Source organism: Leptonychotes weddellii, chromosome 1 (genome assembly GCF_054177405.1).
Source record: "Leptonychotes weddellii isolate Sample4059 chromosome 1, ASM5417740v2, whole genome shotgun sequence".
NCBI lineage: Eukaryota > Metazoa > Chordata > Mammalia > Carnivora > Phocidae > Leptonychotes > Leptonychotes weddellii.
The window spans coordinates 29,140,633-29,159,380 of record NC_138369.1 but is presented as its reverse complement, the minus strand read 5'-3'; the positions used below and the strand labels follow the sequence as shown (position 1 = coordinate 29,159,380).

The 18,748-nt window shown below is 37.6% G+C and overlaps 1 long non-coding RNA gene across 4 annotated transcripts in view; it reads left to right on the top strand.

Moving 5' to 3' along the window:
• The window catches only part of LOC145721608 (uncharacterized), a 52,521-nt gene that overhangs the window by 8,395 nt on the left and 25,378 nt on the right, over window positions 1-18,748 (top strand). For 2 of the 4 annotated variants that reach the window (XR_014145408.1, XR_014145403.1), the window contains exon 3: window positions 7,812-7,946. The exons of 1 other annotated variant lie outside the window; for it this stretch is intronic. This is a non-coding gene — a long non-coding RNA (uncharacterized LOC145721608). Of the gene's footprint in view, window positions 1-4,701; window positions 4,968-7,811; window positions 7,947-18,748 lie in introns of all 4 variants that reach the window. One more of the 4 variants, XR_014145405.1, reaches the window with a different exon arrangement.

Sequence of the window (18,748 nt, the reverse complement as noted above, 5' to 3'; positions counted from 1 at the left end):
ACTCTAGCCCTTCAGTGCATATTTTCTCATATTTTGTTTACAAGAAACCAGCTGCTATTTACTTTTCTCATTCTTTGGGCACATTTCCTTTGTGCAGTTTGGAAAATGCTGCCTGTTTCCATTGTTGCACGGTGGCCATGCTGTCCTGAAGGGATACCAGTTCCTGTGTATAGGGGTTACTGGGATGTAAATGCAGTATCCTGACTCTTCCATGTACGCACATAAGAAAGCTACTGGTTAAAGGTGGAAATGATCTCTTAATTTTTCATTTTAATTGTTAATATCATAAGCCATTATGTTGAAGGACCTCTGTCTTTGTTGTTTGTGTTTTTCATCCTATATGAAATATCCTCTTCATCTTTGTATGTCAGTGTAGATTGCATTGAGGCTACAAATAACAGAAAATCTGACTACATTGGCTGTAGCACATAAGGGTTTTTTTCCCCTCCCTCTATAACAAGAAATATGTAGTCAGTTAAGTCTGAGGCTGGTATACTGGTTAAATGAGAGCATACAGGAAACAGGCCCTTTCATTCTACTTGGTTGACCTTAATACTCTGGCTGATTTACTCATGGTCACAAAATGGCTGCTCCATTTTAGGCATCATGGCCCCCTTCTAAGCATGAAGAATGGGGAAGGGCTGGAGGCAGTACTAGCCTGTCATTTTGTGTACTTGGAAAACAAAAGCTTTCTGGGACCAGGTGTCTTAGTGCCTTCCTGAGTTGAATGGGGAGTGGGAAGTTAAGTGTGTATGGAGCTTTTCTGTGTAGGAGGTGAAGCCAGGCAAACGGGGTTGGGACTGCTGTTACTGAATCGCCCTGCAGTGTCTGCTGTATTCTGGCCTCTCACGTTTTTCTAGCTCAAGTTCCATTTCTTCAGAAAGGAAACCATTTCATACACCTCCCACTTCATCCCATACTTGGGTACCCTCTGAAGGACCACAGAAGGTCCAGAAGGTCCAGAACACTTGTCTGGACCACAATTTTTGCAGATTTAATTCTGTTCTGTAAACTGTAATGTCTGTTCTTATTCTTTTTGCTACCTTTGTTTTTTTTGGGCACCATTGTGGAAGCTCTTCTTTAAAAATCACGTGGTGGGGGCGCCTGGGTGGCTCAGTTGGTTAAGCAACTGCCTTCGGCTCAGGTCATGATTCTGGAGTCCCGGGATCGAGCCCCGCGTCGGCTCCCTGCTCAGCGGGGGGTCTGCTTCTCCATCTGACCCTTCCCCTCTCGTGCTCTCTGTCTCCCATTCTCTCTCAGATAAATAAATAAAATCTTAAAAAAAAAAAATCACATGGTGGTCCCTTTGTAATTCTGAATTGTAATTCTGAAAACAAGAGTTTACTTCAAAGTTACTTATTTTTTATACAGTTTCAATTTTAAAGTTAAGATCTCAGAATACCTCTGTTGAAATATGTAGGTAGACACTTTCCTTAAAAATATATATAAATCACTGGGGCACTGGGTGGCTCAGTCGTTAAGCGTCTGCCTTCTGCTTAGGTCATGATCTCAGGGTCCTGGGATCGAGCCCCACATCGGGCTCCCTGCTCGGTGGGAAGCCTACTTCTCCCTCTCCCACTCCCCCTGCTTGTGTTCCCTCTCTCACTGTGTCTCTCTCTCTGTCAAATAAATAAATAAGATCTTTTTTTTTTTTTTTTTAAAGATCTTATTTATTTATTTGACAGAGAGACAGCGAGAGCAGGAACACAAGCAGGGGGAGTGGGAGAGGGAGAAGCAGGCTTCCCGCCGAGCAGGGAGCCCGATGTGGGACTCGATCCCAGGACCCTGGGATCATGACCTGAGCCGAAGGCAGACGCTTAATGACTGAGCCACCCAGGCGCCCAAATAAATAAGATCTTAAAAAAAAAAAAAAAAAAATATATATATATATATAAATCACAATTGAAATAATAGCTTACTTACCCTGTTCCGCTCGTGGTACTAAGTTCTTCACATGCATTTCCTTCCTTCCTTCCTTCCTTCCTTCCTTCCTTCTTTTCTCTCTCTCTCTCTCTCTCCTTCCTTCCTTCCTTCCTTTCTCTCTCTTTCTTCCTTTTTAAAAAAAGATTTTATTTATTTGAGAGAGAGAGAGTGAGCACACAAGCAGGGGGAGAGGGAAAGGGAGAAGCAGGCTCTCCGCTGATCAGGGAGCCCGATGCGGGAACTGATCCCAGAACTCTGGGATCCTGATCTCAGCGGAAGGCAGATGCTTAACCAACTGAGCCACCCACATGCCCCCATATGCAGTATTTCATATACTGCATATAATCCTCCCAATAACCTAAAACATCCCTACTTTGTAGAAACTGAGGTTTACTAAGTTTGTAGTTCACTCAAAGTCTTAGATCCAGTAAGGGAGGGAACCAAGGACTCGAGAGCCCATGATCTGAATCCCTGTGGTCAGCTGTACATTTTGCACTTTATATGCAAATAAATTTTTCTAAGGTGGAAAATATTTCAAGTTAGTAGTATTTTTCTTCGATTCTTATACCTTTAAGTAGGCACTAGTGCCAGGAGTTTGGGGAAAATAGGTTCTCTGCAACCAGGAGCCTACAAGACTTTAAAAGAAAAGAGGACTAAGCCTAGAGAATCTGCTTTGATAGAGATGCTCATAAAGGATGGTGGCTCACAAGTGTGTATTATCCCATATGTCTGCATGATTAGCTCTTACCCGTCAGGTGGTAGTTCACATGTCCCTTCTCTGAGGGGCCTACTGTGACCTCTGTAGCTGAAATGCGCCTGCCTCAGCCCCAAGCACTCACTTGGTACCCTAGCTTTGCACCCTTATCTGCAATAATCTTCTTGTTTATAAACTTATTACCTGCCTCCCTCCCCTAACAAAAATATATGCACTGTGAGGGCAAGTGCCTGTTGTTTGTTTTGTTTTTTTCTGTTAACACCTAGACGAGTGCTTGACATGTAGTGCACTCAGAAAATACTTAATGGACAAATCAATGACTTAATCATACTTGCTTCTTAGAAGTAGACTGGTTTTAAAGTACTTAGGTATTTAAAATCTCTAGCAGATGCTCAGACTAAGTTGGATTTGGCAAGAGTTGTGGAATCCTCACTTAATTCCCAGGCAAGGTAGTGGTTTTCTGCCATATAAATTTTCTGCACTTCAAATGAAGTTAATTTTCTTCTTGTCTTTTACCATATATCCTGGTATATTGTGCCTTCCACAAATAGCTTTTATTCTGATTTTGTCATTTCTAGTTAAGCGTTTTTGCAATGAATATTTCATGTATTTAAAACACTTTTTCAGATGACGTAGGAAATAGCAAACAACTTATTCATGAAGAAAATCCTTCACCAGATATAGGCAAATTACATACACTGAACACTGTGGGTCAGAAGTTACTCCTGAGATTCTGAGTAGTGTATAATATCTTACTGTCTGAATGAACATTATCTTATAAGGAGTATTAAGGAACAATATTAAGAAAACCAAGTTTGAAGGAAAAATCTAGAATTTTTATGTGTAATTCAGGTTTGTCGTTGAAGGGAACCATTTAAAGGACTTATTGAAAATGATTGTGTGTTTGACTGCCTGGTTGCACATTACCTTGGGATCATATGATGTTAGTTACAGTTTGAATTCTGATAATTTACATATATTTTTCTAAGCTGTAGCTGAAACTCCAGGGTGTTTGCCTGTTTTATGGATCAGTAAGCTGAGGCAGACCTGGAAGCAGAGGCCATGCCTGTGTGATCCAAAGCCTGCGTTGGTTACACTCTGCTTCCTGCTTGTGTTTTGCAGATAAATTCAGTGTTCATTCCTCTTGGAATTTTTTGGTAAATCAGGAAAATAAAGTGATTTGAAACAAATCTGTTGGATTGAAGTGGAGCACGATTTCTGAGGGTTAGGATTCTGAAATGTAGAAATGGAACCATATATACAAGTAGAACACAACCAGATGCTTCTAAATTGGAACTAATATGGTTTCAACATCCTTCATCCAGTGTTTGTGAAGATGGCTTACAAATGCTTTGACTGATTTCAGACTCTGTCCTCTTTTCTTCCATGGGCTTCAGCATGTGTTCTGAGAAAACAACACAGTAGCGGGAAAAAGTTGATCATCTTTGGCATAGAAATGATTTTGGTATTTGGCTAAGTAATTAACAGATAATTTATTGACTAGTGGAAAAGGAGAAAGTGGCCAGAGAGAAGGCTGTTTCTTTTCCTTTGTGAAAACACTTGGCTTTTTAAATTGAGTTTGCCGATATAGAAGTTGTATTCTAGAATAACACACTAGAGGGTGCACAATGCCTGTGTTTTAAATGTTGGTGGCATAAACTTCATTACATGAATTTGGAAAGCTCCTGAGGTGATTACCCTGGTACCTTTAAAAACCGTTCAAATTAAGAAATGAAAATCCAAGCATAATAAATAGTGTTTTCCAATCCAAGGTGCCTAAGTAAATAAATTTGTTTTATCTTTTGATAAATGTATGCACAGATTTTAATTTGGGTTCGAAGTTTTAAAATTTTTGTCATGGAAAAATGTAAAGATACACAAAAATAGGTGAGTAAAATGAATCTCTCTGGGCCCATCACTCAGCTACAACAAGTATCCACTCTTGGCCAATTTTGTTTCATCTGTACTCAGACCCAACCCCTCCCCTTCCATTATTTTGAAGCAAATATTACACATTACCTTATTTTATTCAAAAATATCTCATTATGCATCCAACTTTACAGTTGGAAAACCTGAAAGATGCTACCTGATTCAAGTGACTGAGGTTAGCAGCATCACTAACAAGATATATTGACTTCCAACACCCCCAATATGATGCACCAAGAAGAGCACAAAATCACTACTTTGATCTTCTGCCGAAAAAAGTGCACCATCTGAACCTGATCATGAGAAAATATCAGACAAACTGAAATGGAGAGACTTTATACAAAATTGTCAAGGTCTTGAAAAATAAAGATGAAGGAACTGTCAAACGTAGCAGGAGACACAAGTGAGTGCAGTGTGGGATGCTGGACTGGACTCTGGAACAGAAAGGGTAGTAGGGAAGAAAACGGATGAAATTCAAGTAAGGTGTAGAGTTTAGCTACTAGTGTAGCTGAAATACTAGTAGCTGGTTTTGATGACCATGCTCTGGTTATTTAAGTTGTTAACATCAGGGGAAGCTGGCTGTGGGGTATACGTGAACTCCCTGTACTATGTTAGTGACTTGTATGAATGTCTGGAAATTATTTAAAAAAAATAGAAAGCTGAAACATAAAGAATGCTAGAAGACATTGTATGAAATACTTTATTTTTTAAATGATCTTCTAGAATAAGGACAAGTTAAACTTAAAACTTATGCTTTCATTTTTTATCTTTATCCAAGTAATGCTACATGGAATTGCTAACAAGTCCAACAGTGCGCAATGTAGGCTTAGAAGCAAGTCTCCTGTCTTCCTTCTCCATTCCAGTCTCACTCTCTAGAGATAACCTTTTTCAACTGTTTCTGTGCTTAGTTCATCTTATTACATTCATATTTCTGGAAAATATATTTAAACATTTGTTTCTTAATTTGTCAGTCTTAGATACAATCTATTGAATCTTTGGAATGAAATATGTGGTTTAGCTTGCTTTATGCTCCTCCCCAAACATACCTCATTCTAGCATTCCGGTTACATAAATTTTACTTTGGTTATTTTAGAAACTTTAAGTCGTGTATTTGTGTCTGTGTTTTTTACCCGACAGACTTTCAGCATCTTGTAACTTTCTGTTTATGAGTTGAGGTTGTTACTTCTTTTTGCCACCAAACCCTCTTTGACTTTAGAATTCCACTTTCTGGAATGACTCTCCCACTGCACTTTACTCCAGTTGGTCAAGTTGCCTGTCAGTTTCACCCTGTCCTTCGTCCACAGTCACTTCTTCGATGATTTTTTTCTGGATTGATTTTCAAAATTGAACATGGTGAACGGTTAGTATTATTTGAGACTTCACAGAGGATCACCTGGCCAAGTAGTATGCTGGGGTTGTATAGTTGACCTTCAAAGGAATGTGGGTGTTAAGAGTGCTGTTGCCCTGTGCAGTGGGAAATGTGCATATAACTTTAGACTCTCCCAAAACTCAACTACTGATAGCCTGCTGTTGACCAGGAGCCTTACTGATAACACAAACAGTCAATTAACACATATCTTATTTATTACGTGTTTTATATATTACACTTTTTTAAAGAAAGTAAGAGAAAAAAATGTTAAGAAAATCTAAGGGTGAGAAAATACATTTAAAGTACTGTACTGTATATATATTTAAAAAAAATTGCATGTAAGTGGGACCAATGCAGTTTAAACCTGTGTTGTTCAAGGGTCAACTGCATTTCCTTTTTTTTTTTTTAATTTCTTTTTTTAAGATTTTATTTATTTGAGAGAGAGAAAGAGAACAAGCCCAGGGAGGGGGGAGAGGCAGAGGGAGAAGCAGACTCTCCACTGAGTAGGGAGCCTGACGCAGGGCTCGATCCCAGGACCCTGGGATCATGACCTGAGCCAAAAGCAGACGCTTAACCGACTGAGCCACCCAGACACCCCCATCAGTTGCTATAGTTTATCTCATGTTTTAATTTGCTGAACATTTGGGGCATGAACTTTCTGTTTTTCTACTTGAGGTTTCTAATTGTTTCTTTGGGGGTGGGGTTGCATTATTTACCTTTTTCATATATTGAAGTGTGACAACCTCAAAATCTTTTTGTTTTTTGTACTGACTTTCTTTTTCCCTTGGGAAGATTGGAAACTTCCATCATTCTGTCCTCACCTGGTATGGTCACTCACCGTGTCTGGACTTTGCACTGCCTTCCTGGGTTGGATTTGCTGCTTCCTGGGGGTGTTAGAGCATAGTGGTTCTGGGTTTGGGCTTTGGAGCCAGACTGCTTGGGTTCCACCACAGCTCTCCCTCTGACAGGCTTACATCCCTGGGGCCTTACTATCCTCATCTAATGAAAAGCATGATGAATCATTTGTTTAAGGCCTTTATTTTATCCTGATTTTTTGGTCATGTAACTATTAGTAACTATTTATCAGTCCCTAATACAATTTACAAAAGTACTTACAGCATTTGGTGATAACCATTCATAAGGATTCTTTGGGCTCAAGTGTGTTTCCTCGATTTTTTTTTTTTTTAAGTAGGAGGGAATTATGTCATTGAACTAGGATTCTTAGAGAAGCATTTTGATCTTATCAGTTTAGTGTGGATCCTAATTATATTTGGGAGGTAAGTGATTATGTTTGGTGTAGGAGTCTTTTAAACTGATACCAAGTATTCTAATAAAGCTCCCTTATACCTTGATCCACATGTTATGAATCTTCCCTGTTGTTTATCTGTGTTTATCCATCTCTCTCTTTGGGAGAATGGAATAACAGCCAAGTTAAAAATCACTTTGGAGGGGCTTCTGGGTCACTCACTTGGTTAAATGTCTGCCTCTTGGTTTCGGCTCCGGTCATGATCTCATGGGTTGTGGGATCTAGCCCTGCATGGGCCTCTGTGCTCAGTGGCGAGTCTGCTTGAAGATTTTCTCCCTCTGTCCCTTTCCCCACTTATGTGCACACACGCTCTTTTCACATGCTGCTTGCTCTCTCTCTAAAATAAATAAATCTTTAAAAAAAAATCACTTCGGACTGAAGTTTATTGTTCTTTATAGGGTAAATTAAGTATGTCTTTGGCCTGGTAGAAGGTATCAGTAATGTCTGTGCTTAAAGGAGACTGTGATATGTCTTCTCTTGAGCAACCAAGATCTTATGAAAGTTACACTTTTTGCCAATTATCTGTTGGTTCACACAGTTGTTTACAAAGGTTCTTTTCTTCATCCCCACAGACATTGAATGTGAATTTGAAAAAAAAAAAATTGTATGTTGTGTAGATAATACATCTCAACCATTAAGTTTTGGACTAGTTTCGACCAAGTGAAAACATGAAACAAAGGGCCTGGTGCAAGTATAGTAACCTCTTGGTAAGTAGTGAGTTGTCACTATCTTATAAGCCATTTTATGAACTAACAGATATTTGCCTATTTAATACCACTGGGAAAACTGACACTCAGTGGTGTAAGTAACTTGGTCTGTGTTAAATAACACAATTCATAGAGGGCAGAGTTGGGCTCTGAATTTTTTAAACACTTACGCTCTTTTTATAACAATGTATATATTTCTTTTTCTTTGTTGGGAGTGTGAATGAGTAGGTTTTAGAGTGAATAGTAGCACCTTTTTCTTTTCTTCTTCCTCTCCCACTTTTTCTTTTGAAAAACTACAATTTATAGAAAAGTTAAAATATGTATTCTTTCCCCAGGATTCAGTGATGAACATTTTGCCTTATCTGCCTTAGCCTTCTTTTTCTATTTTTTTCCTGAAACATTTTAAGTGGGTAGCAGATATCTGATACTTCCTCATTAAATATTTATTATATGTCTCCTAGGAATGGAGTCATGGTTGATCTCAAGGTTGTGAGATTAAGCCCCGTGTTGGGCTCCATACTGGGCGTGGTGCCTGCTTAAGATTCCCTCTCCCTCTGCCCCTCCACCTAAAAAAAAAAAAGAATGGAGATATGCTTCTCTTTTTATTTTATTTATTTATTTATTTATTTTCATCTGTACCTGGGGGATTTTTTTTTAAAATTTTTTATTGTTATGTTAATCACCATACATTACATCATCAGTTTTTGATGTAGTGTTCCATGATTCATTGTTTGTGCATAACACCCAGTGCTCCATTCAGTACGTGCCCTCTTTAATACCCATCACCAGGCTAATGATCCTCCCACCCCCCTCCCCTCTAGAACCCTCAGTTTGTTTTCCAGAGTCCATCGTGTCTCATGGTTCATCTCCCCCTCCGATTTTCCCCCCTTCATTCTTCCCCTCCTGCTATCTTCTTCTTTTTTTTTTCTTAACATATTATTGCATTATTTGTTTCAGAAGTACAGATCTGAGATTCAACAGTCTTGCACAATTCACATATGCTTCTCTTTTTAAAAAAATTTTATTTTTTTGAGGTGGGGGAGGGGCAGAGGGAGAGAGAGAATCTCAAGCCGACTTCCCAGTGAGCCCAATGCTGGGATTGATCTCCATGACCCCGAGATAATGACCTGAAGCCGAAACCAGGAGTCCAGTGCTTAACCGACTGAGCCACCAGGGTGTCCCTAGTTGTGCTTCTCTTAACTATCATACCATTATCATACCCAAGAAATTTAACATTAATATGTTAATTATGGGCGCCTGGGTGGCTCAGTTGGTTAAGCGACTGCCTTCGGCTCAGGTCATGATCCTGGAGTCCCGGGATCGAGTCCCACGTCGGGCTCCCTGCTCAGCAGGGAGTCTGCCTCTCTCTCTGACCCTCCCCCCCTCATGCTCTCTATCTCATTCTCTCTCTCAAATAAATAAATAAAATCTTTAAGAAAAAAAAATTTCTAATATGTTAATTATGATCTCATTAATTACCTAATATATGATGAGTTTTATAATACTCACTGTTGTCCCAATAATAAAAGTTTATAACTTTTTTCTCCAGTATCCAGTAAAGGATCACACACTGCATTTGGTTGTTAGGTTTCCCCAACCTTTTTTTTTCTTCCCCCTTGACGTTGACATTATTGTAGAGTTGTTCTATAAACAGCCCCATAATCTGGATTGTCTCATTTCCTTGTGATGAGACTCTGGTTGAAAATTTGTGTGTGTGTACTTGGATACTGCATGGATGGTGTTGGGTGCTTCATCTTGCATTATACGAAGAGACACGTGATGTCCCCCCAGTTGGTGAAGCTAAGTTTAGTCATTTGATTAAGTTGGTGTTCTCTAGTTTTCTGTACTCTAAAGGTTCAGTTCTCTTTTGTTCCTAAGAAGTAATCTATGGGGTAATATTTTGAGACTGTGTGATTATCCTGTTCCCCAATAATCTTTCACCCAATAGTTATAACATCTGTGGATGCTTCTTGCCTGAAGCATTTATTATGTTGGTGATTGCAAAATGATGATTTTCCTAATACTATCATTTTTCTCTGAATTTGTTAGCTAGCAGTCTTATGTAATGAAGCTTTCCTTTTCTACTCCTCTTTTGCCCCTCTCCAGCTTCAGCTCTTTTTAAAAATGGCCATATGGACTCATGGATTCTTTTTTTTTTTTTTTTTAACCGCTTCATTGAGATATAGCATGTACCATATAAGTCATTCATTTAAAATGATAATTCATTGCAATCTATTTTATTCATAGATATGTGAAACCATCACAATAGTCATGGATTCTTTTTTATTCAATAACTATAAGCCATTAGCATTATTCTTTTCTGATTCTCAAACTGTCCCAAATTTGGCCAGTGAGAGCCTCTTCAAGCCCACTACTCTGTTCTCAGGATATCCCCCCCCCCCCCATTAATCTTGAAGAACTTCCTTATTGTTGTAACAGGGTGTCCTGGTCCTGTAATGAGCCCCCTTTCTAAGGAGCCCTTGATTGCTTTTAGTAGGGACTGATATTTAGAAACCGAAATGTTGACTTTAGGTGTATTATTGCATCTAGGCATTTTTATTGGACAAAGTTTTTTTGTTTTTTTAATGAAATACATTATTTTTATACCTCCTTCCCACTTCCCTATATTTATTTCAGGCAAGAACAACAAATAGTTACTGTTTATTTTTTAAGTTGCCATATTGTTAGAATTGACTTTATTGGTGTACAGAGGTATAAATTTGAATACATGTGTCCATTCATATAACCACCAGCACAGTCAGGGTGCAAAACATTTCCATCATCCCTAAAACTCCCTTGTCCTGTCTCTTTTTTTGTAGTCCTATGCATGTCCTTACCAGTAATCCCTGTCAGTGACTGATGTGTTTTACATTACTGTAGTTTTTTCTTGGTGAGAATGTTATTTAAATGGAATCATACAATATACAACCTTTAAGACTAGTTTCTGTCACCCGGCATAATGCCTTTGAGAGTCAACGCAATCATTGCCTGTATCTACAGTTTGTTCTTTTTAATTATTCCATTGTTTGGATACACCACAGTTAGTTTATCCATTGACCCATCCAAGGACACTTGAATTCTTTCCAGTTTGGGGCCATTAGGAAAAGAATTGTTATCAATATTCTTGTATAGGTTTTTGTTTGAACATAAGTTCCATTTCTCTAGGGTAGATAATCATGAATGGGATTGCTGGTAAATCAGAAATGGGATCGATGGTAAGTTTCTGGTAACTTTATAAGAAGTTTATGTAGTGGCTCTACAATTTTGCATTCCCACTAGTAATATATGCTCTCAGTCATCAATACTTGTTTTTGGCAGGATTTTAGCCATTCTAATAGGTGCCTAATGATATTTCATAATGGTTTTAATTTTCATTTCCTACTGGCTAATGATACTGAACATCTTTTCATGTGTATATTTGCTGTCCTTAGATATTCTTTGGTGAAGTATCTTTTCAAGGTTTTTTTTTTTTTTTGCCCATTTTTTAATTGGGTTGTTTCTTATTGTAATGTTTTGAAAATATTTTATGTTTGGGATGCTTGTCCATTGTCACTTATATTATTTTGCATATATTTTCTGATAATCTATAGCTTGTATTTTCGTTCCCTGAACAGTATTATTCACAAAATAAAAGCTTTTAAATTTTGGCAAAGTCCAGTTTATTAATTTTTTTCTTTTATGAATTGTGCTTTGGGTGTCAGGTCTTAGAACTCTCCCCAATTCCAAGTCATGAAGGTTTTCTCCTATGTTTTCTTTTCTTTTTTAAAGATTTTATTATTCGAGAGAGAGAAAGAGAGAGAGAGCATGAGCAAGGGGAAGGGCATAGGGAGAGGGAGAAGCAGACTCCCCGCTGAGCAGGGAGCCAGATCTGGGGCCCCATCCCAGGATCCTGAGATCATGACCCAAGCCGAAGGCTGATGCTTAACCAGCCGAGCCACCCCAGCGCCCCTCTCTGTTTTCTTATAGAAGTTTTACAGTTTTATGTTTGACACTGACATCTATGATTCATTTTGAATTGATTTTTACTTAAGGGGTCAGGTTTAGGTCAGTGTTTGTTATTTTGCATATGGATGTCCTCTTCCAACAGCATTTGTTGAACATACTGTCTTTTCTCCATTGGAATGCTTTTGCACCTTTGTGAAAAATCAGTTGGCCATATTTGTGTGGGTCTATACCTAGAACAAATTTGTATTGGTTTCTTGCTATGTGTCAGCAAAGTCTTTGTTTTTCTTTTCCTACTCAAGTATTTGTGTTCATATTTTTGACCACCCCAGTCTTGAAAGAGGGTGTTTTGATTTTCAAAGACATTTCCCTTTGTTTCTTTCTTTAACTGAGAGGAAGAGCTGTCTAAGGAAACTCCTGAAGCCTACATGTCTTCCATTGTTTTTTTTCCCCCTAAGACATTGTCTAACCTCCCCACCCCCCCCAAAAAAGAAAAACTGTTAGGAAAGACTGATTTAAGAACATTCCAGGGCGCCTGGGTGGCTCAGTTGGTTAAGCAACTGCCTTCGGCTCAGGTCATGATTCTGGAGTCCCGGGATCGAGTCCCGCATCGGGCTCCCTGCTCAGCGAGGAGCCAGCTTCTCCCTCTGACCCTCCCCCCTCTCATGTATTCTCTCTCATTCTCGCTCTCTCAAATGAATAAATAAATCTTAAAAAAAAATAAAAAGAACATTCCAAAACTTAAGTATCTTTTACCTTTTTCTTTCATTTTTTAAAGAACAACCTACTTTCTCTTAATCTACCTTTAGTATGTATGCATCAGTGGGATAGAAGCTCACTTCTCTTCCAACTTTGATTTAGCATACGGTTAGTATCACTTCCGTACATAGATTGGGCCACTAGTTTTTTTTTTTTTTAATTGCTGTTACATTGCCATATAGTATAAATAATGTTGACATTTATTACTTGAAGAAGGCAGAGGTGCTGTGTATTTTATTTTGTCCAAGCATGAAGCATCTTTCTTTGAAAGTTGTCCTCTTTACAATGTCCTGTAAAATACAAGACCTCACATGACTTACTAAGATCACTCTGCTTATTTTGATGAAGATAAACCTAGAACCAGACTCTGTGACTCTTAGTCTAGTGCTGCCTTCTTAGAATGGCAAGTCTGCAAACCTCAGAGTTAATGTGAAACTTTTAATGTGGAAGTCCCAGAAATATTCTTTGTACCCTGGAGCTCAAAAGAAGTTCACTGTGGCTGTGAGAAAAATATTGCTTCTGAGGTGGTTACCCAGTGGTTTTTAGCATACCTGAAAACGTGTACAGGGTAAGTGCAGGGTACAGAGCTAAGGACTTAACAGTGTGTGGATAAGACAGAAGAGATTGAAGATTCTACCCTCTGAGAGCTGCTGTTATTTGTGTGTAGAAGGGTTTGTATATGCATTTGTGAAGCAGCTCATCAGTAGTTGAAAATGCTAGTGAAATTGCTAAAGTACTCTCAAGTATAGAAATAAATGAATAGTCAGGGAGTGAATCCCTGTCTCTGGATGAGTTCAATTTTGGGTAATCCTTTTATAAAACTTAGAAAAAGGAAGAGGAGAGTAATGGAATTGATGTGTTGATATTGGCAAGCATTTAATAAAAAGTGTGCTGACTGCCTTGTAAGAATATTTTTTACCTTATACTTCAAGTGGTAATAAAACACTGAGTTTGGACTTGTAATCACATGTGGTGAACCTCCTTTGGGATTGGGATCTTTGTTCATTTTTTTTTTTTTTCTTTTTTCTTAATAACTAACCCTTGCCTCAAGTTAGAGAGGAAAAACAGAATTGCAAGCCAAGGTGGAATTTGCTTGAAAGGGTCTGTGCAATGTTCTCATGTAAATTAAAGGAATGGGTCTTCTTAGAGCATCAACACTATTAAATAGAAGAATTAAAAAAAAAAGTCAACCTGGTAGTAGGCCAAAAAATATCATGGAGGTATTATCTAATTAACATTCTCTGTTTAATACTCAGTAACCTGTTTACTGCGGGTGTTTCGTTGATTACCTGAAGTAAATGTTAGGAAAATCTAGGTAGCAAATATGTCCATGAGACTCAAATATGTGAGTTGTAAAGGCATAGGCTTTGCTCTTGGCTCTTAATGTGTGGGATTTCACTTGAAAAATCTTGAATAAACTTACTCTCGTTGGAGTTAAGAAAAAAATGTTAATCTCTTATCAGGAACACTTTAATTCCTTATGTTGAAATAAAGTTAGATATATGCTGACTTTGTTAAAAAACGACTGGATACAGAAAAAAATGTGGAATTCATTTCGTGCAAATCAAAACCCCGAAGCCATTTACAACCCATTTCAAAGCTTAGAGAGTATTTAGTAGGTGCCACTCATTTTTGGGACTTTTTGAGGCATTATTCAACCTATGTGACTTTGTTAGCTTGGACTAACCTTTGCATTTTCCCAAATTTGCTTGTGTGTGTGTGTTTTGAAGACAAGTTTTAATATTCTAGTTCTTAAAGAATTGGAGCCATCAAAGTTGGCAAGCGTTAAGCATGCTAATTAGTTCAACATACTGACCAGTTCTCTGAATTATTAGTTCAAAGAAGCATGTGGACAGGGATGAAATTAGATTTGGGCATTTTTCACTCTAGTTGTTTTAGGATACTCAGGGTTGCTTTGATCTGTAAATAACAGATGCTTTTTCACTCATGGTTCAGGATACATCAAACATGTCTGAAACTTTGTCTCAGATTTAGGACTCATCATTCTTACCCTAAATTGGATATACACAACTTTAGAGAAGCTTTTTTTGAGTTTGTGTTTGATAGGTAAAGCTGGACTATTTTATTTTTCATAGTATGTGTGCACAGGCTTTACTATTTTTTATAAACTGGCATAAATAGTAGTAAGGTAGTGCGTAAAATTAACTTTATTGCTAAAATAGATTCACTTATTCATATGTCAGTTTTCAGAGTAAAAGCCTAGGCATTTATGAAAGCATAAAGAGTAGTGTGCAACTATGCATACATACACATATATTGCTTATATGTTTGTATATGTATATACATATAATTACATGTGTTTAGCTGTCTGTGGTAAAGATAAACCTGTCTGCTTTATTTTTATTAGCTAAGTATTCTGTTTAATAACTAATAACTAGAATTGAGACCAAGCCTACTAGTCCGCACAAAACATTGTTTTTAACTTAGGTTTCATAATTTACTACCTCTTTTGGCTTTTATGTGACAAAACTTTAATATCACTGGGAATAATTTTTGTAAGGAATGGCATCCAGTGAATGGAGGACAGGATGAGAAACATGAAAGTCTAAGATGGTAAGACTCGAGAGACCCTGGAGTCCCCATCTTCCACAGTCCCTGATCAGAAGGCTGGCTCGCAGGCCTTGCTCCAGCGCAGTGTCAGATAAAAGGACGCCATGTGACGAGTTCAGGGAATGTCCTCCACTGTGTAAACCCTCTTGTTTAGAAATAATATTAGAAATACTAAATAATAATGTCTTATGTTAATTAGATAGTATCACATATATTCTTAGTAAAGTCATTTTTTCTTTTTGGCTATTAAAAACATAAGGTTTTACAAGACATTTCATTTGTGGCTTTTATCAAAATAATACCGTAACAGTAGCTTCTTTACTATATCAAGCATTAGGATACCCAAGTTCTAGTTGTAAATATGCCACTTATCATCCTGTGCCTTTTGAAGCTGTTTAACCTCCGTGGGCGTTGGTTTTTTCATTTTTAAAATGGTTGGCAAAGTTGTAGGCCAAATCTGGACCACAGCCTGGTTTTGTAATAAAGTTTTATTGGCACACAGCCATTCTCATTCGTGTGTGTCTCATCTGTACTGCTTTCACACTGTGATGGCAGGGTTGAGTAGCTGTGACAGAGATTGCATGGCCCACAAAGCTTAAAATAGTAATTATCTGGCTCTTCACAGAATCTTGAACTAGATCATGTGTATTCTGCTTGGCTTAAATTTTCTTTATGCTAACTTCTTTTTAATTCTAAGACTAAAAGTCTGTTTCTGTTAAAGATGGAGTATACCATATACCATGTTTCGGTGTTCATTTTCCCCTTTACCCACTTAGCTAATTATCAAGAGAAAGAAAATATTGCCTAGATCATTGGTTCTCAGGGGCTGGTCCCCACAGCAGTAGCAGCAGCAATACCTGGGAGACATTTAGAAATATAAATTCTAAGAATTGAAACTGGGGGGTGGGTCGTAGAACCCATGTTTTATAAGGTCTCCAGGTGATTTTGATGCTCACTCAAGTGTGAGAACCACTGGACTGGGTGATACCAAGTGCACTTAAAAGCTTTTCTTGTTCTGTTTTGAAGTAAAGAAAACAAGCTTAAATTCTGTAACCACTTAGTAAATTAGGAGAAAAATGAAATGTTGGATATTACTACAGAAGCCAGTGGCTAATATTTTCTTTTTTGCTCCAGTAAAACCTTTTGTCAAAAGTTGTGTATAAATTTTTTTTAAAGATTTTGTTTGTTTATTTGAGAGAAAGAGAGAGTGAGAGTGAGTTGCGCACACATGCCTGAGCCAGGGAGGGGTAGAGGCAGAGGGAGAGAGAGAATCTCAGTGAGTCTGCCTTCGGGCTTGACCCCACAACCGGAGACTGTGACCTGAGTCGAAACCAAGAGTTGGACGCTCAGCCATCTGAGCCACCCAGGCGCCCCATGTATAAATTTTTAATATAATGACAAATTTATTAAAGATGGGTCTATGTCACCTTCAGCATGATTTTTTTTTAACAGATAAGAAAGTAAGCAATATGATTGATTTCTTCGTGGAATTTTCTTTTTTAGGTGGGGGATTGAGGTATTTTAAAACTAATGAATTTGAAATAGTTTTCAGAATAGAAGAAATCCATCAACAGTTGTTCTGCTTGTAAAGTAAATGCTTTAAGGAAGGGGCATTTAGGGCATACAGTAGCCTGTCTGCTGTGGCTGCCTTCTTACCCATTTTAAGTGAGATCAGTGTTGAATTGATTTTTTTTTCATTGCGAAAAACCAGTAGAAATGAGCACCAATCAGACTACTCATCTACATTAGGAAAGATCACAAACCTAGTGCTTTGTATTAAATCTCAAAGAGAGGAGTAGCAAAATTGCACATGTCAAGAAAGCATTACAGGATGACGCTGTTATTTGGAGAATTGCTTTTATCTTTGAGCTATCTCACACCTGCTTCATTTGGCACAGAATGTTCCATCTTGTGAAAAACAGCCTCCCCCCACCCCCAGTCCCAAAGTACATAGATAAAGCATGGTAAAAGAAAACTTTTAACGTAAAAACTCACTTTAAGGTGCAGTCTAAATTCAGGGTACATAACCTGAACTTCCTATAAACTAACTTCCTTTTGTTGAAGAGAGACCCGTGGTTTTGTGTGTGTAAACATATGTACAACATGTACCTAGGTACACTATATATATATGTTTATACATTTATATACACAGTTCGTTTGGTATGTATGTGTGAATACATATAAATACATTTCCATTACATATATATATATATTTAAAACAATGCATTTAACAAATTTTACATATATAATTCTCTAATACTGTTTTTTAAGTGCTTCTAAAATCTGTTAACCCTTGGACACTGACATGCTTCTGTAGGCTGTATTTACTATGCTGGTTGCTTTTACTTTCCTTTTGAAATACACCAAAAATATAAAGTAAGTCAGGGGGAAGTGTATGTGCGTGCATGTGTGGGTATATTCAACCATCCTTTATTATAGAGTAAGAATTAAATATCGTCAAATAGTAATACGATAAATTCTGTGAAGTCTTTTCTTCATATAAACAGGTTTGGATTTTTAAGCTACAGGTGTTTTTTGTTTTTGTTCTTTTATTAAACATCATGGTTGTTTGAATGTCTTGTAACTCCTTCAGCACCTTCTTCCTAAAAGGCTAGCAGTTTTTGGTAAGGGGAGTATTTATTTGCTTCAGTTTTTCAAGGGGGTGGAATCCAACTTCTTTTTCACGTTTTATAGATGACACATTTGGCTATTCCTGGGCAAAATCTGGTTTAAAATAATAGCATTTAATATTTAATAAAATACCAGGCTTTTTGAACCATCTGGAACTTTATTTTCTTTGCACGCAGCATCTGAGTTTCAGCTGTTAGCATTTCTCCTTTGCTCTGGGAAGGGTCAATTGCTTTTAAAGTCTTTGATGCTTGCTGTGTCAGCCCTTTTCATATTTTCAAAATGCCCGTGTAAAAGGGCTTTTCATCCATTCATGCTGATAATTCTTTTGAACTTGAGGTTTGAACCAAACTAATCAAATTTAATTATAGCTCAAATCCTGTTACAGTGAACTCCAGTAGACTTTCGTTTAGGTTAAATGTTTTGTTTGTTTGTTACACTGTAGTTCTCCATGACAAATAGCACTTGGAGTGGGCTGTTGACTGTAGTTTGGGGGACCTTTTGTAAGGCTTAGAATTTTGTTCTGTTAACATTGGTGATATGATTTGAGCTTTATTCTTTTCTAAAGGAAGTACTGAATTAGTGTCAAGTAGTATCTCTCTGGCTTTGCATGTATCCTTTCCTGTTCATCTTTAACAGTTCAAACAATTAAAATCTAAAAACTACTTTTTTAAAGAATCCTTCCATTTTATTGTTGCTAGTGATTATTTTTTGTTCATTTCAAACATCCTCCTGGGTGTACCACCATGATTTATGCATATTTGCCTGGTGTTCTGAGAGATCTTTTTTTTTTTTTTTTTTTTGCTTCATCAAAAAAGTTGGAACAGTATTGACTAGAGAGAGAAAGTAGAAAATATGAGTGTTTTAGACTGCAACATAAAGTGACGTGGACTGATTTTTTT